This window comes from Salvelinus fontinalis, chromosome 34 (genome assembly GCF_029448725.1).
Source record: "Salvelinus fontinalis isolate EN_2023a chromosome 34, ASM2944872v1, whole genome shotgun sequence".
Lineage (NCBI taxonomy): Eukaryota > Metazoa > Chordata > Actinopteri > Salmoniformes > Salmonidae > Salvelinus > Salvelinus fontinalis.
In genome coordinates this window covers 23314505-23330148 of record NC_074698.1, presented here as the reverse complement: position 1 = coordinate 23330148, position 15644 = coordinate 23314505, and positions in this window count along the sequence as shown.

Sequence of the window (15644 nt, the reverse complement as noted above, 5' to 3'; positions counted from 1 at the left end):
GATTCTTATCTCCAACAGAGTTAAACAGAGAGGTAAAACGTTTAAGGGCCTGATCCGAGTCAGAGATAGAGGACACACTCTCCCAATCATGCAACCCCAAGTCATACAGGAAATGTTGTTCATTGAAAGTTCTAAAATGTCTCTTTGTAATAATGCGTCTACATGATTTAGGTAGCTCAGTATCGCTAATGAAGGCAATGGGACAATGGTCACTGAGCTTGTTAGCAAAGATTCCATCAGCTCCATACTTTCAGAATGATATCCAAAATAGTAGATTTCTCAGGGTGTTTTAATTTGGGGCAAGCTGATTTAGTTACCAGTTGAGTTAAATTTAGCTCAGTACAAATATACACTGCTCAAAAAAATAAAGGGAACACTTAAACAACACAATGTAACTCCAAGTCAATCACACTTCTGTGAAATCAAACTGTCCACTTAGGAAGCAACACTGATTGACAATAAATTTCACATGCTGTTGTGCAAATGGAATAGACAAAAGGTGGAAATTATAGGCAATTAGCAAGACACCCCCCAAAACAGGAGTGATTCTGCAGGTGGTGACCACAGACCACTTCTCAGTTCCTATGCTTCCTGGCTGATGTTTTGGTCACTTTTGAATGCTGGCGGTGCTCTCACTCTAGTGGTAGCATGAGACCGAGCCTACAACCCACACAAGTGGCTCAGGTAGTGCAGTTCATCCAGGATGGCACATCAATGCGAGCTGTGGCAAAAAGGTTTGCTGTGTCTGTCAGCGTAGTGTCCAGAGCATGCAGGCGCTACCAGGAGACAGGCCAGTACATCAGGAGACGTGGAGGAGGCCGTAGGAGGGCAACAACCCAGCAGCAGGACCGGTACCTCCGCCTTAGTGCAAGGAGGTGCACTGCAAAATGACCTCCAGCAGGCCACAAATGTGCATGTGTCAGCATATGGTCTCACAAGGGGTCTGAGGATCTCATCTCGGTACCTAATGGCAGTCAGGCTACCTCTGGCGAGCACATGGAGGGCTGTGCGGCCCCACAAAGAAATGCCACCCCACACCATGACTGACCCATCGCCAAACCGGTCATGCTGGAGGATGTTGCAGGCAGCAGAACGTTCTCCACGGCGTCTCCAGACTCTGTCACGTCTGTCACATGTGCTCATGTGCTCAGTGTGAACCTGCTTTCATCTGTGAAGAGCACAGGGCGCCAGTGGCGAATTTGCCAATCTTGGTGTTCTCTGGCAAATGCCAAACGTCCTGCACGGTGTTGGGCTGTAAGCACAACCCCCACCTGTGGACGTCGGGCCCTCATACCACCCTCATGGAGTCTGTTTCTGACCATTTGAGCAGACACATGCACATTTGTGGCCTGCTGGAGGTCATTTTGCAGGGCGCTGGCAGTGCACCTCCTTGCACAAAGGCGGAGGTAGCGGTCCTGCTGCTGGGTTGTTGCCCTCCTACGGCCTCCTCCACGTCTCCTGATGCACTGGCCTGTCTCCTGGTAGCGCCTCCATGCTCTGGACACTACGCTGACAGACACAGCAAACCTTTTTGCCACAGCTCGCATTGATGTGCCATCCTGGATGAACTGCACTACCTGAGCCACTTGTGTGGGTTGTAGACTCCGTCTCATGCTACCACTAGAGTGAGAGCACCGCCAGCATTCAAAAGTGACCAAAACATCAGCCAGGAAGCATAGGAACTGAGAAGTGGTCTGTGGTCACCACCTGCAGAATCACTCCTGTTTTGGGGGGTGTCTTGCTAATTGCCTATAATTTCCACCTTTTGTCTATTCCATTTGCACAACAGCATGTGAAATTTATTGTCAATCAGTGTTGCTTCCTAAGTGGACAGTTTGATTTCACAGAAGTGTGATTGACTTGGAGTTACATTGTGTTGTTTAAGTGTTCCCTTTATTTTTTTGAGCAGTGTATGTCAGTCTATCTGATACTGGCATCAACCAATCCAGGTTAAGATCACCCAAAATTCAGAATTCAGAATGAGAATAGTTAGCAAATCAGATAATTTGCTAAGAGCAATTGGGAGGGCCAAGGGAGGGCAATAAACTCCCACTAACATTAGTTGGGCATTATTACAAAGGCTCACATTTAGGACAATCCATTCAAATTGCTTGGGGACAGAGGTGGTAATACACATAGCAACATTCAAGTAGTTCTTCATGAATTTGGAGACACCTCCACTTCTGCCAGCACTGTCAGATCTTTAAACATTATATCCATTTAGAGACATATCGGAGTCTGGCACATACTTTTTTAACCAAGTCTCAGTAATTAACAAAATGTCAGAGTTAGTTTGAGATGCCAGAATGTCAATAAGATCCATTTTTGAAATCAAACTTCTGACATTTACATGAATCAGTCCAAGACCACAGCTGTGGGATTTCAGAGAGTCTAACACAAACATGCTATGATCAGTAGGTAACCCTCTATATGAAATGGCCATGGGGTTGGCTAGAAATTGTATAGATACAAGATTGCTTAGAACTGTGCAATTTGGTCTATGCCTTGAACAAGGACGTGGAATAATACAAGACTCGATTAGGGTTACCTGTTTCGCCCAGTTTCAGGTTACCTGTAATTGCATTATTGTTTTCAAGCGAGTACAAGATTCTAGTCTAGGCTGCAACGGTGACAAAGGCCTGTGGTTTGAATGTTTCATTCCATTTGGATCAGTTGTGAGTCTACTCTAGACCGTTTATAAGGTCTCGAAAGGCGCCGTAGCAGGCCAGTCTGGATGTATTTTAACTTTTGATACTGAGACGAGCTGTCTGTTGCAGATCATCATTCTTCCTGGTAGGTCCAGTTATTCAGGAACGCTTAATGCGAGCTCTGCCTCCTCTCCAATCCAAGGGTCTATTCCTCGCGCACATAGAACCTAACACTTTCATATAGACTAAATATTTATCATTTAACTTTTAAAATGTATTACCTTTTGTGGTATGTGGCATAAAAACAACGAGTCACAATGTTTTAATCCGATTAGATACTTCAAGCGCATGCGCACATTGTCCAAAATATAATTCCAGCCTCCTCAAAATGGTTTAACATTAAAACCTGTTTGGGCTGCAAGCTGAATATTGAAAAAACTGGAAAATGTGTGCACATTTTCAAACGGCCTCCTAAGAAACTTTTTATTTTCCAATATGCATATATTTACTACTGTTGGATAGATAACAGTCTATAGTTTCTAAAAAGGTTTGAATTGTTTCTCTAAGTCGAACAGAAATATTTTTACAGCCATTTTCCCAGCCGAATTGAGATTTCCAAAATGCGATGTGTCTCTTTAAGACCTTCTCTATAAAAGGCCATTTGACTTGGGACCATAGAAACACGTCACACGCATTCGTCAGGCTGTAATGCGGAAGTGAGAATTGAAAGGAGTCGAATATCTCGTCCATGGACTGAATAACACACCTTCTTGTGAGACCTGCGCAGTTAAAAAAAAAATCCGGGCGCGAAGCAGAATTTGGTCTCGGCTCCTGGAAGAAGGTAGATAACGCTGAATATGATCTCTGACTACGATATTATTTGATACATGTCACAAAATCATCCTAAAGTATGTTTTTTCAATATACTTTAATTATATTATTGCAATTTATTCTGGACTTTAGATGTGATACGACGGAAGAATTTTTTGAAGAAACGCTGAGTAGCGCCGCAATGCTATTGTGCTTGGTAACCAAAGAGGGAAATAATTCGTTCTGGAACCCAACTAAAGACTCTACTGGACATTGGACCCCGTTACAACATTCTGATGGAATATCAACAAAGATAAGACCCAATTTGGGATGCTTTTTCATATATCTGTTGAGCTGTGCTGTGCTAACTGGGCTAACTGTGCTAGGCTAGCGCTTGACCAATGCTAGTGCTGACTTATGCTAGCTTATGTTGTTAGCTAATATAACGATATATTGTGTTTTCGCTGTAAAACACTTCAAAAATCGGAAATGTTGGCTTTATTCACACGATATCTGTCTTTCATTAGCTATCCACCATATGTTTTTCTGAAATGTTTTATGAGGTGTAATTAGTAGCCGACGTTGGTGTATGTATTTTCTCTGGCTACTCCCGTCTGGATTCAGACTCTAGCTATGTGTTAGCATTTTATGGTAGCATCAATGTAAAACTGATTTATAGCTAAAATATGCACTTTTTATGAACAAAACATAGATTTATTGTGTAACATGTTATATGACTGTCATCTGAGGTAGTTTTTTCTGGGCTCTTTAGGTTGGTTTTAGTTTATTTCGGTTGGCTTGTGCATGCTACTTGAATCATAATTCATACAGCATAATCATATCCATACGTGTCTGTCCACTTTTGTATTTGGTGGTGAGCTAACATAAATATATGTGGTGTTTTCTCTGTAAAACATTTAAAAAATCGGACATGTTGGCTGGATTGACAAGATGTTTATCTTTCAAATGCTGTATTGGACTTGTTAATGTGTAAAAAATGTGTAAAAAATAGATTTTGAATTTCGCGCCCTGCAGCTGTTGTCATTTTCGTACCGATTTCGGGCTTGCAGCCCAAACAGGTTTTAACCAGGTTTCCATCCAATTTTTTTATGCGAGTAAAGTACATGTTGGATAAAAAAAGTCACGACATCATGGGAAAGCATGCAGTTTATTAGGCAACAGATTAAATAATTTATGATGGATAAATACAAATAATCTTGCACTTTTGTCCATAAAAATCTCATCATGTAGGCTATACCCACTCTGTATGTGAGCTGTTGGCTAGAGCACAGGTGCCAATAGGAGAGTTGCCACATTCGCTAAACCTATGCAACATTTTTTTGTGTGGCAAAACCAACAGTAGGCCTAGAGACGCCGTAGTGTCGTCCCCCTAGCTGATCCTTGTCTGCAGCCGTAGTGTCGTGGTGTAATACATCGTAGTGTAATGAAACAGGCAGCGACAGTGAGCTCGTCCATGGAGGTCGGCGAAACCTCCACCTTCTAGCCGGTAGCCCTGCGTGACATCGACTGTGCCACAAAAGCATGCTGAAGTGGCAAAGTCGATATGCACGTTTATAAGCAGGGTCGCTAGTTATTGTTATTTGTGGTCGTAAACATAATTTTAGAATGGTGTCCTTCCTAAATATTAATTTACCATTTGGTCTCCTCTGTTTCAGTATGATAGGTTGGATAAAGGAATAAAGACAGACACCATTGTCAAGTTCAATAGCCTTGTTAAGCATTGTACAAATCCCTAAGCGTGGAGTCTGGGGAACAGTCCAGCTAGTTGATTACCTATCAACTAGACTCCGTAACATCATCCTTTTCAATAGAAAGTGCAAACACAACGGCATAACATTGAGTTCTTAACAGTCAAGTCATAACAATTGAAAAGCATGACATTTTCTTTTTACTTCAGTTGTCATCTTCCTTTTTTTTATTTTTTATTTTTTTTATTAACAGACAACAAGTTAAGTCTCTTGCTTACAGAGTAAGCCTGTCCGGTGGCTTGCACAGCCGACCCACCCGTGAGTAAGTATTGGCTCTGACAGGTGTAGGATTAGGGCCACGAGCTGGAGAGTTTGGTGGGGTAGAAGCCTCACCTTCAGTTGGCTCATGTCTCAATTCTGCACCCCTTACCCTTAGGCCTGGACTGTGATCCAGCTCATCTAGGTGAGTGTATGGCATGTTCTGGTTTGTCTGCTCTGCTACGCGTAGATCCACACGATTGCGATGATAGAGGGAGCCACCAACATCCACCAGGTAAGAACGTGGTACAACTCTCTGTAGGCACGTGCCCAGCCTCCAAAGTCCTGTGTGGTCTCCCGGCAGCGGTTTCATCCTTATAGTTTCACCCACCTCCAGCTCTGGTAGGTCTCGAGCAGTCCGGTCGTAGAAGCACTTAGCAAGCTGCTTTCTGTGACGCAGTTTGTCCGTGACGCCAACCATGACGCAGGGCTCAAGTAGCTTGTTAGCTATGGGGATAGTAGTCTTCAGACGTCTGGACAGAAGGCGTTGTGCTGGGCTGCTGTCCATGTTTTCGGTGGGTGTGTTCCTCCACTGTAAGATCGCTTTCCATGGGTCGTTGCAGTCGCGCAAGGCCCTGCTTAACAGGTTTTTTGCAATCTTGACAGCTGATTCTGCCTTGCCATTTGCTTTTGGGTGTCTTGGAGAGGAGGTCACGTGGTCAAACTCCCATTCTGAGGTGAAACGCTTGAACTGTGCAGTGAATTGTGGGCCAGTGGCCGTGATTACCTTGTCAGGCTGACCTTGCCTTGCAAACTGCGCCTTGCAGCGCTTTATGACCGTCTCTGCAGACAAGTCAGGGAGCAGTTCAATTTCCCAAAAGTCAGAGTAATGATCAACGATGAGAAGATAGTCCTTTTGTCTGTGGCTGAATAAGTCCATGCTGATGATTTGCCAGGCCCTTGTGGGCAGTTCGTGTGACATCATGGTTTCCTTTTGCTGTTCATGAGCGTACTCGTTGCATGTGGTACAGTTGCTGACAAAGTCTTTAATTTCTGCTTGCATGTTTGGCCAGTATAATGTTTCACGAGCCTGGCGGTAGCATGCGTCACCTTCAACGTGACTGGAGTGTATGCGGGTAAGCATCTCTGGACGTAGTGATTTGGGAATAATGACCTTCTGACCTCTGAACAAGACGCCATTTTGCACACTGATCTCATCTCGAAAGGTCCAGTATTCTCTCACTGTGAAAGGTGTCTCCTCTTTCAGATATGGCCAACCTGCGAGAGCCATGGATGTCAGTGACTGTAGGTGTTCGTCCTTGTCAGAATGTTGCCTGATCTGGGCTAGGCGGTGATCTGTGACGTTTAAGTAGTCTGCCTGATTGATCTGTTGAACATCTTGTTGTTCCTGCTGTAGCGAACAGATGGCCTGCCGCTGATAGGCAGTGCCTCTACCTGTACATTGTGCTGTTGCCCTGCTCAGTGTGTCGCTGATGTACATCTCTGGTCCTGGCTTGTAAATGACCTTCAGGCTGTAGTTTTGCAGAGTCAGGAGCATGCTTTGAAGCCTCTTGGGCGCGTTGAGGAGAGGTTTACTGAATATGGAAATGAGTGATTTGTGGTCAGTTTCAGCGGTGACCAGCTCTCGACCATATAAGTAGTGATGGAATCGCTGGCAGGAGAAGACGATGCTGAGGCACTCTTTCTCAATTTGTGCATAGTTTTGTTCGGTGGGGGTGAGCGCTCGAGGCAAACGCAACGGGCTGGCCTTCCTGCATAATGCAGCATCCATGTCCCCTTTGACTAGAGTCGCTCTGGATTGTGACAGGCTTCGTGACGTCGTAGTAGCGCAACACTGGCATGGATGAAGCCAGAGATTTCATCTCCTGCACTGCGGCCTCGTGCTTGGGTAGCCAGTGCCATGGTGTCTTTGTCCAGCAACCGGCCCAGAGGCTCACAGACTGCTGATAGGTGTGGCATGAACTTTGCAAGATAGTTTGCAAAGCCGATGAGACGCTGTACTCCTTTTGCGTCAGACCGGTTTGGCATGTCGAGGATCGCTTGGACCTTGTCTGGGTCCGGCTTCAGGCCTTTTGCCGAGAGAATGTGGCCATGGAAGTGGACGTCTTTCACCTTGAACTGCAGCTTCTTCAGGCCAAGACGAAGCTTAACTGATCGGCAGCGCTCCATCAGTGCCAGGAGCATCACATCGTGGTCGCGTTCTGCTTCTTCGTCTGTTTCACCACAGCCTACGATCAGAATATCATCGGCGATGGGTTCAATGCTCTTGAGCCCAGCCAGTAACTCGTGCTGCTTGCGTTGGTATACCTCAGGAACCACTGAGACACCAAACGGGAGCTTGAGCCAGCGTTTCTGACCCCAGGGGGTCCAGAAGGTAGTCATGAAGCTGCTTTCTACGTCCAGCTTGCATTGAAGGAATGCATCTCGGGCATCCACCAAGGTGAAAATCCTGGCCTTGGGAAGCTTATAGAGGACATCCTCTAGTGTCGGCATGATGTAGTGGGATCGTTTCAGTGCTTGGTTCAGATGCTTTGGGTCGATGCAGACCCTCAGCTTCTCTGGTTTTTCCACTATGACCATATTGCTGATCCAGTCAGTTGGTTCAGTCACAGATGTCATGTGGCCATCGACCTCATACTTGTCCAGCTGGGCCTTCACAGCCACTTTCATTGCAATGGCCACATTGCGAGGAGCACACTGGACTGGAGTGATGCTCTCATCCCGTTCAAAGTTTACCTCCCCAGGCACTGATTCAACGGGCATGTTGAATACATCGTCATATCTGCTGAGTAGTTGTTCTTTGGACAGGGGTCCATGCTGGACATGATCCACAATGTGCAGGTCATTTGGTACAGTGAACTGCATCAGTCCCAGGCGTTCGCATGTAGAGCCTGAGAGGAGAGGATTTTGACTGGTTTTCACAATCTCAAACTCCAGCTTGTGTTTGCCTCCCCGAATAACACATTCGGTCTCAAAGGTGCCCTTAGAGCTCATTAGTTCTCCTGAGTACAGCTTTAGTCTAGTATCGCTGGGCAATAGATGTGTGTCAGGTGCCAGATTGATTTTGTCTTTGTAGTTTATTACGTTGCATGTAACACCCGAATCCAGTTGACATTGTTGTTGTTTGTTGTGTAATCGTAGTGTCACAAACCATTTCTTCCCTCTTGAGTGTACAGCCCCAATGGATTCATGCATGTAAATGTCACTTTCACTGTTCAGCTCTGAACATTGAGTAACATCATCAACACAGTGAATCTTGCCCTCACTCACCCTTCTTTTGCTTTTGAGACACACTTTTGCAAAGTGATTATTAGTTCCACAAGCTCTGCATGGTTTTCCGTAGGCAGGGCAGTGCTCTTTGCCACTTGTGTGTGTATTCCCACAGTATTTACATGCTACGGGGCTCTCTGTGTTCACCGTTCGTGGTGAATTACTCTGCCTCGATTGGTTTTGTCTGAATGTCTGCCTAGCATCAGCGTGAACAGTATCAACGTTGGAGCGTGGGGTTTCGATTTCCATTGCTCTCATTCTCATGTCAGTGACTTCAGCAGTGCGGCACATTTCGATGGCAGTTTAATGTTAAGCCTCTCTCTCTCAGTAGACGCCGGCGCGTATTCTCATTTGCAATTCCCAGTACTATTTTGTCACGAATCAATTCATCTTTCAATCCCCCGTATTCACAAGTGGCGGATTTCTCTCTCAAACGGGTTACAAAGTTGTGTACTGACTCACCCTCTTCCTGTTTGCAGCTTCCGAAAACGAACCGCTCGTAAATGACATTTCTGGCGGGTTTGAAGTAATTCTCCAATGCATCCAATATAGCCTTTGCATCACACTATTCTCGTGCCGTGAGGGTGAGATTGTGCAGGTAGATATGCCTGCATTCGCTGCCCATTAAACTCCTCAGAGTTGCCGCTTGTACCTCGTTGGGTTTCTCATGTAGACCGGTCGCCAGCGCATAGTCCTCGAATTCATCCCTGAAGTTGTCCCAATTAGTATTCCAGTCCCCTGTGAGAACCATGTGATTTGGTGGCGGAATGTTCGCTGCCATAGCAACGGAAAGGAGATGTCTTTGCCTTCAGTCATGGAGGTAGGTAGTGACGCTAGCTAGCCAGCTAACAACGAGTTGATCAGTGTTGTGAGTAGGAAACGGCATGTGTTCGCATATGGAACGTAACTGCGCCTATACTGTACTTAGCTACAAAATTAACAAACGTGTGTTTTCCGAGCCACTTCTGATACCATGTTTCTGTATGATAGGTTGGATAAAGGAATAAAGACAGACACCAATGTCAAGTTCAATAGCCTTGTTAAGCATTGTACAAATCCTTACGCGTGGAGTCTGGGGAACAGTCCAGCTAGTCGATTACCTATCAACTAGACTCCGTAACATCCTCCCACTCCCCTGCTCTATATCATCCCATCTCCACACCGTGTCTGCAACATACCTGTCGTGGGCTTGGCTATATACACAGCTGTCGTGGGCTTGGCCTACACACAGCTACACCGAGCTCTGTACATTTATTTAGGAAGCTCCGTGGTTGTGGGGGAGCGCAGCTCTAGCTCTATATGCGGTGCAATTACAGCAGTCAACTTCAAATTTAAAAATGAGGTTTTAACTGTTACTGTCCTGGCGTCGGACCTATTCGAGATTTGTTTTAGCCCCTTGTCGGAGAAGAGGGGTTTGTCTAGGAGGGATACAGCTTTTGTAAAAAATGACTTTTCATAGCATTTAGGAGAAGGGTTTGGTTTAGCTAAAATGCCCCAAAAACTACTTTTGATGTCAATTTGACAAAAGCTGTAATCCATCTAGACATGACCGGAGAAGAGGCGAGAGGGAGGGGGCAAGAGTGCGCAATGACGGATAAAGAGCATGAAGGAGGCAAGGGAGAACGGGAAGAAGAAGATCCGGCAAAGATCAGGTTTGATTTACTATTCTAAACAAGTGTCACGCAATTTCGTACATTAAATAGCCCGTGTCTTTTTAGCATTATTTTATCCCCAATTAGCTGCTTTTGAGGCAGCGGTACTCTTCCTGGGGTCCAAAAAGTGAACAAAACAACGTATCAAATACAAAATATACATAAATATGCACTGTATATATACAACAGTATGTGGACACCTCTTCAAATGAGTGGATTCGGCTATTTCAGCCAGGTGTATAAAATCTCCCTAGACACATTGGCAGTAGAATGGCTTTACTGAAGAGCTCGGTGACTGTCAATGCTGCACCTTTCCAACAAGTCAGTTCGTAAAATTTCTGCCCTGCCAGAGCTGCCCAGTTTAACTGTAATTGCTGTTATTGTGAAGTGGAAATGTCTAGGGGTAACAACTGCTCAGCTACGAAGTGGTAGGCCACACAAGCCCAATAATGTTTGTGCTATGTTGTTGTCTTAGGTTTCTCTTTAGGTAGTGTTGTGTTGTCTCTTGTTGGGATGTGTGTTTTGTCCTATATTTATATTGTATTCATTTTTTATTATTTTTTATCCCAGGCCCCATGCCCTCAGGAGGCCTTTTGGTAGGCCATCATTGTAAATTAGAATTTGTACTTAACTGACTTGCATAGTTAAATGAAAGTAAAAAAATAAATAATAATAAATATAAAAGCTCACAGAATGGGATCGCCGAGTGCTGAAGCGCATAAAAATTGTTTGTTCTTGGTTGCAACACTCACTACTGTGAACGCTGCGTGTAACACATCCGGTGTCAGGATAAATAAAAAGCAAGGTCTGCTAACTTTCTTTAATATATGTTAATTACCGCAAACAATGAATGGCAAATGCAATTTTCGTATATACGGGTTCGCTGTATCACCACGCAGGGTTAACAGGGAACTGGTAGGAAGTACGTAAACAGCTGTTCTTATACCGTGATAACTAGTTCCAACGAGTCTGTTGGCCTATCACAGTAGAGGCTGGGCGTGGTTTAGACTTTGCCCCGCCTTTGCTGGCCCTCGGATTTGTCCACGCCCCTTGGCGCGTTCCTTTTGTCCACATCTGGTTGCTGGGTAGATTAGATCCGTCTTGTGTCTGTCGATTCTACACTGAAACAGTTCCTAATATGGTATTGTCCAGTATTCTAAACTCCTGGTTGGCGTAGAGAGATGCACCCCTCCCCTCTCCAGACTGTCCACAGCTTTTATGGCCTGTGTTGGTCAGTCCTTACACCTACACACACACCCCCCTCTGTATAGTTTATGTGTGTGTGTAACAAAACAATATTCATCTTCAAAAAATATGCTAACAGGCTATTATGCATAAACATAAATCCTAACACTACCGAGTTCCAAATGGCCTTTGGAAGCAAAGTCAGCACAATAACTGTTTTGTGGGGAGCTTCATGAAATCGCTTTCCATGGCGTAGCAGCCACACACAAGCCTAACCATGCGCAATGTAAAGCTCACCGCCATTGGACTCTGGAAATGCGTTTTGGTGGATGCCAGGAGAACGCTACCTGCCCGACTGCATAGTGTCAACTGTAAACTTTGGTGGAGGAGGAATAATGATCTGGGGCTGTTTTTCATGGTTCTTACTAGGCCCCTTAGTTCCAGTGAAGGGAAATCTTACAGCATACATTGCCATTCTATAGTACAGTTTGGGGAAGGCCGTTTCCTGTTTCAGCATGACAATGCCCCGTGCACAAAGCGAGATCCATACAGAAATGGTTTGTCGAGATTGGTGTGGAGGAACTTTTATTTATTTATTTCTCCCCCAATTTTGTGGTATCCAATTTGTAGGTACAGCCTTGTCTCATTGCTGCAACTCCTGTACGGACTCAGGAGAGCGAAGGTCGAGAGCCGTGTGTCCCCCGAAACCCAACCAAGCCGCACTGCTTCTTGACACAATGCCTGCTTAACCCAGAAGCCAGCCACACCAATGTGTCAGAAGAAACACGTACACTTGGCGACCGTGTCATCGTGCATGCACCCGGCCCGCCACAGGAGTTGCTAGAAGACATCCCTGCCGGCCATGGGACAAGGACATCCCTGCCGGCCAAACCCTCCCCTTATGGACGACGCTGGGCCAAATGTACACCACCCCATGGGTCTCCCGGTCACGGCCAGCTGCGGCAGAGCCTCGACTCGAACCAGGATGTCTAGTGGCACAGCCTTGGACCACTGCACATCTCAGGAGGCTGTGGAAGAACTTGACTGGCCTGCACAGAGCCCTGATCTCAATCCCATTGAACACCTTTGGGATGAATTGGAACGCAGACTGCGAAACAGGCCTAATCGCCCAACATCAGTGCCTGACCTGGCTCTTGTGGCTGAAGGAAATTAACTTCTTTGGGACAGGGGGGCAGTATTGAGAAGCTTGGATAAAAAGGTGCCCAGAGTAAACTGCCTGCTACTCTGTCCTAAAAGCTAGAATATGCATATAATTAGTAGATTTGGGTAGAAAACTCTGAAGTTTCTAAAACTGTTTGAATGATGTCTGAGAAAAAAATCCAACCAGGAAGTGAGAAATCTGAGGTTTGTAGGTTTAAGTCTTTACCTATCCAAGATACAGTGGAAATGGGGTCATATTGCACTTCCTAAGGCTTCCACTAGATGTCAACAGTTGTTAGAACCTGGTTTGATGCTTCTACCATAAAGGAGGGGGGATTGAGAGGGGATTGAGTCAGAGGTCTGGCAGAGTGCCACGAGCTGGTCACGCGCATTCACATGAGGTAGCTTGCGTTCCATTGCATTTCTACAGACAAAGGAATTCTCCGGTTGGAACATTATTGAAGATTTATGATAAAAACATCCTAAAGATTGATTCAATACTTAGTTTGACATGTTTCTACAAACTGTAATGTGACTTTATCTGAACTTTCGCCTGGACCTGCCAGCGCATCGTCAGTTTGGATGGTTTACTAAACGCGCAAACAAAAGGAGGTGTTTGGACATAAATGATGGACTTTATTGAACAAATCAAACATTTATTGTGGAACGGGGATTCCTGGGAGTACATTCTGATGAAGATCATCAAAGGTAAGTGAATATTTATCACGCCATTTCTGACTTTGTTGACTCCACAACATGGCGGATATCTCTTTGGCTTGTTTGGGCTCTGAGCGCTGTACTCAGATTATTGCATGGTGTGCTTTTTCGGTAAAGCTTTTTTTAAATCTGAGACAGCGGTTGCATTAAGGAGAAGTTTATCTAAAGTTCCATGTATAACACATGTATTTTCATCAACATTTTGATGAGTATTTCTGTAAATTGATGTGGCTCTGCAAAATCACTGGATGTTTTGGAAGCAAAACATTACTGAACGTAACGCGCCAATGTAAACTGAGATTTTTGGATATAAATGTGAACTTTATCAAACAAAACATACATGTATTGTGTAACATGAAGTCCTATGAGTGTCATCTGATGAAGATCATCAAAGGTTAGTGATTAATTTTATCTCTATTTATGCTTTTTGTGACTCCTCTCTTTGGCTGGAAAAATGGCTGTGTTTTTCTGTGGCTATGTTCTAACCTAACCTAATCGTTTGGTGTGCTTTCGTCGTAAAGCCTTTTTGAAATCTGACACATTGGCTGGATTCACAACAAGTGTAGCTTTAATTTGGTGTATTGCATATGTGATTTCATGAAAGTTAAATTTTTATAGATATTTATTTGAATTTGGCGCTCTGCATTTTCACTGGATGTTGGCCACGCTAGCGTCCCACATATCCCAGAGAGGTTACGTCCACGCAGCAATGTTCCAGCATCTAGTGGAAAGCCTTCCTAGAAGAGTGTAGGCTGTTATAGCAGCAAAGGTGGGGCCAACTCCATATTAATGCACATGACTTTGGAATGAGACGTTTGACGAGCAGGTGTCCACATACTTTTGGTCATGTAGTGTACATTCATAATTTAGTCATTCAGCAGACGCTCCCATCCAGAGCGACCAACAGGTAGTGCATTCTTCTTAAGATAGCTAGGTGAGACAACCACATATCACAGTTGTATCCCAACCACAAATCACATAGGCTATGTCATACAAATGTGAAATATAATACAAAATGCATAAAATGTTTTCTCTTCAGTCCCCGCTGTGCCATAAGGTTTACTTTTCTTCTTTGGGTATTGGCAAGCCAAAATCGTGTGTGAATGGTAGCCTACTACAGCATATGCAGAAAGGGTTTTTCTGATTCTGTGTTAAATATTTCACTGAATGCAGAAAGTATAGTATTAACTGACTTTTATTATAGAATAAATCATGTTTATCGCAAAAGAAAAATCAATTGGGATGGAATTTAGATGTAAAATTGCAGTAGCCTATGTCATTCCTCTCCATTTCGTGGTATTTCTTTATTTAACTAATTGCTCTCTTTTCTGTTGCTGAAATTCAGTAGGCTAAAGTGCTTACAGAACCAGGAAACTTGTAACTTGTAACTTCATCTTGATCTTACAGTTCCACCTAACCTATTATACCCTAATCTTGATATAGCCTACATTCATCAATGCCAGTAGCTTTACATTCAGCAATGTCAGTAGCTTTACATTCATTGTCAAAAATGTACCACCTCAAGGCTCTATAGTATAAAGCTATTGGCAAATATTTTTTTAATAAATCTGCACATAATTGATTGTAAATGGCACATTATTCTTATGTGGTGACAGGGAGACAAGAATAGCTGAATTCTCAATCCTTGTGACAGTTACTTACTCATCAATGTATACAAGGCATACTACTTTTGGTTTGCTGTATTTTGTTCATACCTTCTAACAAGGTTCTGTATGACTTTATTGCATTTTTTTGTCGACGTTTAACTGTTTTTTTGAGTGGCAATGACGGGATAATGTCTGCGTTGTTGTGACACGAGCGTCTCAAATCCCTAGGGCAGACTAGTCCATCTTTTTCATGCATGAACTGATAGGACGAGAGGTTGGACATACGACTAATTTAAGTTGTACAGCAGCTGCCAACTGTCCCACAAACAAAGTAGTTTATTAAAAAAACATGACTTTTAGTGCCCTCTGGTCTCTTGACGTACAAAAGCTGAAAGGTTTTTCTAACCCTATTTGAAAGGAGTGAAAAAGCAAAACTCTGTGACAATTGGCCCATAAGTTCTGTATATGTATGCAGCCTCTAATAAACAAAACTTGAGAATTTAAATTACACAATTTGTGTCAGTCACAAAAGATAAGGCATGATAGCCCACATGCTGGTATGGTAGTACTATGCATTCCATTCATTGTTCCTGAGAAATAGAAACA